Here is a 9,061-nt window from a genome sequence, read left to right as displayed (position 1 = left end):
GCCAGTTGCTTATGTATATAGCATATATTTTTGTGTGAGAAAATCATAGAGATCGGTGGTAAATATAGTATATATATGGTGGTATATATAGTATAGATATATAGTATTGTAACGAATTTATGGAAATTCCGCTTATTTGCAACCTTCTGCTGTATCGCTAAATTGTTGAATAAATAACTCCAATATTCTGTATTACAAAACAATCTTTATTAGACTACTTTAAAAGTACTTCACAATAACACTTCTACTTCGCAACCAATAGCGTGCTTAAATCAAACTGATTACAGATTACGCAGCTTCCGCTGCTTTTATACTCTGTGTCCAAATGTCTACACGATTCTTCTGCTAGAATTCTTTACTTGGTTACCAGCTATACGCTGCCAGCTATAAACTACAGATATACGTTTATAGCCTCTCGCATAGCCATATGCGCTTGTATATGTGAGTTTTACTTCCACCGATGACTACATCCGTTTGTGAGTTATCTCTTCGTTGCCTTGTATGTATGTGGGTAAATGATGATTAATGTGTTTATGTAGCTTGCTTAATGTTTCTGTTGTTGTGCCTTTATTTAATAACCTTAGAGGTGGTAATATTTGTCACAGTATATATACATATATATATATATATATATATATATATTTTCGCAATTTCAGCCCCATTTTAGCAGCTAGAAACTTCGAATTTCCACTTCGGTGGTATATATAGTATATATCTCATACAACCGATTGTTCAGCTAAGAAACTTTTCGCACTTTCTGCCCCATTTCAACAGCTAGAAGCTTTAAATTTCACCAAATGCATACGTATATAACATATATTGTTGTCTGAAAAAATCATAGAGATCGGTGGTATATATATTATAGACCCCATATAAACTGTCATGTTTGCCCCTTTTTTACTGCTAGAAGCTACAAATTTCATCAAATTTCATCAAGTACTTACGTTTACGTCATATATTGTTGAAATACGTTATTTGTAGTCATAGTTTTTACACGCAGACCACAAAAAACGTGAAACTTTGCATCCTCACACAAAGTACCTACCGTTATTATACTTTTCATGAAAATGAAATGGTACATTAACTTTGGCAAGAATCTCAAAATTGTAGGTGCTTAAAGAAAAATAGATAGACCCACCATTAGGTATACCGAAATAATCAGGATGAAGAGCTGAGTTGATTTAACCATGTCCGTCTGTCCGTCTGTCTGTTTGTATGCAAACTAGTCCCTCAATTTTTGAGATATCTTGATAAAATTTGGTGGGCGGGTGTATTTAGGTGTACGATTAGACATTTGTCGGAACCGACCGTATCGGACCACTATAGCATATATCTTCCATACAACCGATTTTTCAGAAAAAGAGGATTTTTCAGAAAAAGAGGATTTTTGTCATATCTTCCTCAATTTATCAGATTGAAGCTTCAAACATCACCATATGCTTTCGTATATTGCACATATTGTTGTCTGAAAAAATGGATGATATCGGTCTATATATAATATATACCCCCCACAACCGATTGTTCAGATAAGAAACTTTTCGTAATTAGTGCCCCATTTTAAGAGCTAGAGGCTTCAAATTTCAACGAATGCTTGCGTATATAGCATATATTGTTGTCTGAAAAAATCATAGAGATCAGTGTTATATATAGTATATATATGGTGCTATATGTATTATACTAGCTGACCCCGGCAAACTTCGTTTTGCCCAAAATATATTGTTTTAATGAATTAATTTCGGGAATTCTAGTTTTGGTTAGAATTTTGTGATTGATAACAGCTTAGGTTATATATTTATTAAAATTATGATTTGAATTAAAAACACATCGCTAAGTATATTTATTTCAGAAAATAAAGTTAAATTAAATATTGTGTCATTGAATTCTATTCATTTTATTGCACTCTATAAAAAGGGCAGAGTATTCAATGTGCTCAATTCAAAGTTGCACGATACACAACATGTTTAGTTTTCTGATCTGGAGCGTAAATAAAAAGTGTTGATGGTTTCCTAACTCGGGAACACGCTACATATAGTTGGCCGTGTGAAAAGCTTGGCATCTCTTAATTTATGCCACAGACTTGCAACGACTGTCCTTGTGGCTTGTTAATGGTCATCGCATATGCAAGTTTCACTGGAAACTGAATGCGCCTAAACTGAAACGGCAAATCATTTGAAGTCAAGGGTATTCTCGTAATAAGGCATTCCTCTCCCTTGAAGTGTCTTTTTAAAAGCTTTGCCATTATCAAATTGCTCATAAGCTTGGTTACAATCACTCTTGTTCCATTACACAGTTTTGGTGCATGCAGATTATGAAGCATAATAACTACAGATCCAACTTTGAGACGCAAATGGTTAGGGGGCATTCCAGGCAAATCTGAAGAATTTAAAAATTCTGCAGGGTAATTTACTATATCGTCCTCATTATCAATTCGATCGATTGATTTGTTTCATTGTAATTCTCCAGGAATTTGGTTTTGGATCGTCCAATTTATCTATTTTTAACTGATAATTTTAAGATAATTTTCACTAATATTTTGATACATATTTGTGATGAGGTTCCAGGTAAATTTGCAAATAGCTCGGGGAATTGATATTAAGCCACTGGTAGTATTTACCGGAATCTGTCCATTTCCGTTTTTTAGAAGTTCGTTTGAGAAAACTTCTGCTTTTCTGTCCTGTTGTCAAAACACTCGCATATTCATGCTCAACGGAATGGTTGTTACGTACCGCCACAAAAACGATGACTTGAGGCATGCATTTAACTCATCCCCTGCTGTTGATTTTGGAATCACCGGAAGTGTTTGTCAGAAGTCTCCCGCCAACAGCACCATCACGTCACCAAAATGACGACTATTGTTGTGCAAATCTTTCAACGTTCGATCAAGTGCTTCCAATGATCGTTTGTGTGCCATAGTGTACTCATACCATATTATCAATTTGCAGTTTTTCGACACTTTCGCCATGTCGGATTGCTTTGAGATGTTACAAACAGGATTTTCTACAATTTGTAAGTTGAAAGGAAGTTTCAGTGCAGAATTTGCCGTTCTTCCGCCTTCCAACAGTGTTGCAGCGATACCAGTAGATTCGAGTGGTAACGCTATTCCATTTCGAGAACGTATTGTAGCTAGTATTAATGATAGTAGAAACGTCTTTCCAGTACCGCCAGGCGCATCAAGGAAATATAGTCCACCGTTTCCATCATCAACTGCTTTCATTAGGCGATCGTAAGCATCTTTTTGCTGTTCATTAAACATTGGAACATTTCTTTGTACGTGCTTTGTACTTAAAATTGTCGTATAGTAAGCATTCTCTCGTTCTAATTCATGATTTAAATCATCTCCATTTTGGCGTTTTGGCGTTGGCATATGAATTTCCGCTAATAGTTTGCCAGTCATAAGCATACACAAATCTTCAATAAGCGATAAGGCTTCATTGTAGATTTCATCATTCATTTGCAACTCAAAATTCCCAGTAGACAATCGATAGCGGTGTAGGATGTCTTCTGAGATGTCATCTTTGTATGCATTCCATAAATGAAGTGGGTTTGAAGGCTGACATGTCGAAATGATGATAGCGAAAAGTGTACGAATTCCATTGGCAGGTGAAGAAGCTACTGCATCCTTTAGAGTGTGTTTCCAGTGATTGACGTCTTCAAGTAATTGCAAACGTTGACATGCTTCTCGAAAAGTTGCACACACCATACCATCCACAGTTCGCAATGACTCAAATGAAGTTGGGCGGCGCACACTAACCAAAAGCAACCAAATTTAGAAGAAATCGTCGTTCTTTGGATGCATTGTATAAATTCGTCCGATTGCATCACTTGAAAACACACCTGGATATCCATCTACTGGTTGACCTTGCTTTCTGCGCATCCATTTCTTCAAAGATACATTCCATGTCAAATATCGACACATCTCCAAGTAAAGCAATATTCGCGCAAAAGGGTCATAGGCGCAAGTTAAAAAGAAACTCGCTAATGTTGTTTATGGTGGCCTCTTCACTCTCTGTGCTACGTTATCTGTGTTCAAATACACTCTTTGGCCATTCTCCAAATGAGCTGCTAAGTGTACAACAGTCGGATAACGTTCATGAATAGCAAATGAAAATATTCTCCAGAGTGCTTCGTTGCAGTTTACATAACGGCCCATTTGGAACTTACTAATTTCGTCTCGCTCAATACCAATGACAGCCATATCGCTACCTTTTGTGACGTATTTGCAAACATACTTGTCACGAGATATGGCAACTCTGACGTGCGAACGCGACATTGTCGATGACGCAGGGAAACAATAAGAACGAAACACAATACCAAAACCAGTCAGTCATCTTTAATCGATCACAATAACCGGTAAGAGTTAAGCTGTCCTGATAGCTTCAGAAGTGTGCCGAAATAAAAATCCCCGCCGCGGAAAAAAAAGAAAAAGAATAGAAGTGATTCGTAAAGTAATATTATAAAACAAGTCAATGAAAATACTGTGAAAACGCGTCGCGAATAGATAAATAAATAGCGAAGCGCAAATAACTAAGTCCTACATTGGTGTAAATATATATGTGTGAATGTGTGATGAATGTACGAGCATAAAGCCATATGTACTTATCGAAACAAAAGCGAATTGTCTCGAAATAAATGCAAAGCACTTGCGACGCATAAGTGTTTGCATATACACAATATATATATACGTGAATGTAACGCGCTTTTAAATACGTACATACATTCGTTGATGTACATATATCTAAATCGCATTTACCTACACATTCGTTGGTGGTTACAGCGTTAACATTCGTGGGTGTATATCGAAATCGAATTTACCTACACATTCGTTGGTGGGTACAGCGTTAATATACATACATTTCTTGGTGTATACGACAACCACTCATATCAAAACTCAAAGTGATCGGTTATTTTTCGCAATTTCTATTGTTGCGTTCCAACATGAATTTTCGTTGCATGAAAGTTAACGAACTACGGAATAAGTGTCGCGAAATGGGTTTGCCGACACAAGGCAACAAAAATACGTTGATCGAACGGCTCGAAGCAAATACAAAAACACACGCGAACGACGATTTTGTAAGTGCAAATGAAACAATGCTAGAGAGAATAAAAACACTAGAAAAAACGATTGCCGAGTTACAAACACAAACGCGAAACGAGCATGAGGTGCAAAACCAGAGAGGTTCGGTTGCTTATGGAGAATCATTTTTTCGCCCGTCGGTTGTGTCGTCGCCACAATTAAATAATCTAGCAACAAGTGTAAATAATTATATACCGTGTGCTTTACCGAGTGCATATACGAATGCTCCGGTTGTAGCAACAAACATGCACATGCCAAATATGGTGACAAATACACATATACCATTTGTATCAACGACCAAGAATGTATGCCAGTACATACAAAATACGCAATTTCAAGAGAATTCTTATTGGAATAGCGCGAATGCTCGAAATAGGGGTGAAAATACTCATATGTACTTTACCGAAGCGCAAACACAAAGGCATAATGCCAATAATTTCGTGAACGCGCCATTTAACTCAAATCGAAATATGTGTAACGATATACATACAAATAATATGAATTCAGTGTTTCATGAAAATGGTCCGTATCCATATGATTATATGCGAAACCCGTACAATACGGTGAGTGAGGTAGTTACCCTATTATCCGAGTTTGATCCGTCAAGTGATACGTCACTGAATGCTAATCAATTCATACAAAGAATTGAAATGTTACGTAGAGCCTATAACTGGGCTGACCAAGTTATTTTGTTTGCGGTGCAACGAAAATTAAAAGGGTATGCAAAGTATTGGATAGATGGGCAATTCATGTTCAAATCGTGGGCAGAGTTCGTAGCAAAATTTCGTGCTGTTTTTTTGATAACTAAAAACATAGCCGATATACATATAAAGATGGGTCGAACGCGTAGACAACGTACCGAACACCACAAGAATATTATTTTAAAATGGTTGCAATCGGGAAAAAGGAGAAATTCCGGAATCCGCGATCGCGCGTTATATAATAAATGGTATTAATGACTCAGATATGCGAAAAAAGATTTCGAACGAGTACGAAAATTGTAACACATTATTACGCGATATCCAAAACTATACCGTCTATAATGAAATAAAATTCGAACCATTCACGTATAAGAAAAACACAGGTGACAATACATCTGATTGGATAGATAAAGAAAAAAATGTTATTGAAGGTGCAACATCGAAAAACACTGCAGTTAGTGAAATATCCAAAGTGGTTAAATGCTATAACTGTTCAAAACAGGGGCATATTTCTGTAAATTGTCCACAACCACAGCGAATGGAAAGATGTGGAATATGTAATCGTACCGGGCATAAAATGATAGAGTGTAGACAAACAGCAACTAAACCTATCTTAAACACGAAAATAAACAAAATAAATAGAAACGAAATTCAAAACGAAAACATAACAAAAGAAATTAAAGTGAACGAATATGAAACAAAAGCAATAATATACTCAGGTAGTATCTGTTCGCTAATACTTCGGAAATTACCAACCCAAATTGGGGAAATAACTGAGTGTACGCGGGTGTTGAAGGGTTTTGCGGGTGGCACGGTGCAAAGCTAAAATCTTAGCCTCACTTCAAATTGACAACAATCGACATCCAGCTGAATTGTTGGTAGTTGACGACAATCATATCGATGAAGATGTGTTGCTTGGTAGAGACGTATTCTGCCAGAGTGGAAAACGACTTATAATAGAAAACGATAAATGTACGGTGGAAAAATTAGAAAATGTGTCAAATATTTCCGAAGAGGAACGATCGAAATTACAAGCGATTATACAATCAAATCGCGATATGTTTGCCGAAAATATTTCTGAATTGGGTCACGTAATAAATGAAAGCGGAATTAAACCGGGGGAGAAAAAACTAACTGCTGTTAAAAACTTTAAAGTGCCCACGACCGTTACCGAAACTAGGCGTTTTTTGGGTTTAACCGGATATTTCCGAAAATTCGTGCCGGAATACGCGATCATCTCGAAACCTTTAACAACATTACTTACGAAACAAAATGCATTTTTCAAATGGGGTTCCGACCAACAACTAGCTTTTGAAAACTTCATAGAACTACTAAGTAACGCTCCGGTACTCGCGTTATACGATAGGATGGCCGAGCATGAAGTACACACCGATTCATGTAGTATGGGTTTGGCGGGTGTGCTACTACAGTCAAGCGATAACAAGACGTGGAAACCGGTATTCTATTTTAGCAGACATTGCAATCCAACCGAAAGCAAATATCATGCCTATGAACTCGAGGTGCTAGCCGTCGTAGAGGCCCTCGAACGGTTTCGAATGTACATTTTGGGGAAAAGATTTAAACTCGTAACAGATTGTTCCGCTATAGCAAAAATTAAGGCAGATAAAGAGCTAAAATCGAGAATTGCACGATGGTGGATGAGATTATTAGAGTACGATTTTGAGATGGTTCATCGTGAAGGAACTCGTACGGCTCATGTCAACGCTTTGAGCCGTGCACCAGATCAACCACAAAACGAAGTTGAAAGAGCAGGGTTTGTAATGAAAATAAACACCACGTCCGACGATTGGTTGCTAACCATGCGATTACAAGATCCAACGTTAGCATCACTTGTGGGGGTATTGAGAAAGGAAACAGTTTCCGAACAAGAGCATCAAATTCGTGAAGAAGACGAACTGAAGGACCATCGATTATACCGTCGGACTGAGAAGGGTTTACGTTTTGTGATACCTAAAGCCGTACGATGGCGAGTAGTTCACTTATGCCACGACGAAATGGGTCACTTTGCTCTCGAAAAAACGATCCAACGAATACAAACACATTTTTGGTTCCCCAAAATTCGGAAATATGTCAAAGAGTATATATCGGCCTGCCCAAATTGTTGTTATAATAAGACGCGACACGGGATGTCGGAAGGGAAATTACACTTCACCGAAGTGTTGCCTATGCCATTCCGAGTTCTTCATATTGATCATTTAGGAACATTTACTAAAAGTAATTGAGGAAATTGCTACGTTTTAGCAATTTGTGATGGTTTTTCGAAATATGTAGTAGTAAAACCGGTACGGAACACGAAAACTACGCCAGTAATAAATGCCCTAAACGAAATGACGAGTTATTTTGGACTACCTGCCAAAATAATAAGCGATCGAGGTACAGCTTTTACCTCAAAGCAATTTCAACAGTTCTGCGAGAAAAATGTTATTCAACATATTAAAAATGCAGTTCGCACGCCGCGAGCTAACGGCCAAGTGGAACGAGCAAATCAAACAATTTTAAATTATCTTCGAACTACAACCGAGAAACCGAAAGACTGGGACCTTTTATTGCGTAACGTCCAATGGGCAATAAACTCTCAGCGAAACGATACATCGGGATACTCACCAAATGAACAAATTTTCGATTTTCGTCTGCGCGACGTAGTACAAAATCACTTAATCGCCGCTGTTCATGGGACAACAGAAAGCCCTGACTCGCAAGGCATTTCAGAAAAACGACGAGAAGCAGAAGATAACATAAATCAAGAACGCGAAAAATGGAAGCAGCGTTTCGATGGGAAGCACCGAAAACCAACGCAATACGAGGAGGGTAGCCTATTAGTCGTCGAAAACGAACCGGCAGCAACAGGCGACTCCAGGAAACTCGAACCCAAGTTTCGGGGACCGTACGTAATCGCCCGAAAACTGGGATTTGATCGATATTTAGTGGAAGATATACCCGGCATGCAAATAACGAATAAAAGGTTCTGTTCGGTCTTCAGCTCGGAAAAACTGAAACCTTGGTGTAGTAATGCACCCGAGTTAGAAAGTTACGACGAGTCCGACGACGAAGACGATCCGGACGATTTAGTAGCAGGAAAGGCCGAACTGTCACGAGACATGGCAACTCTGACGTGCGAACGCGACATTGTCGCGGACGCAGGGAAACAATAAGAACGAAACACAATACCAAAACCAGTCAGTCATCTTTAATCGATCACAATAACCGGTAAGTGTTAAGCTCTCCTGATATACTTGATCGATTTCACTGAGTTGCAATATTCAAC

Source organism: Eurosta solidaginis, unplaced genomic scaffold (assembly GCF_040869045.1).
Source record: "Eurosta solidaginis isolate ZX-2024a unplaced genomic scaffold, ASM4086904v1 ctg00001123.1, whole genome shotgun sequence".
NCBI classification, from domain to species: Eukaryota; Metazoa; Arthropoda; class Insecta; order Diptera; family Tephritidae; genus Eurosta; species Eurosta solidaginis.
The sequence above is the reverse complement of the archived record's forward strand: the minus strand, read 5'-3'. Positions refer to the sequence as shown.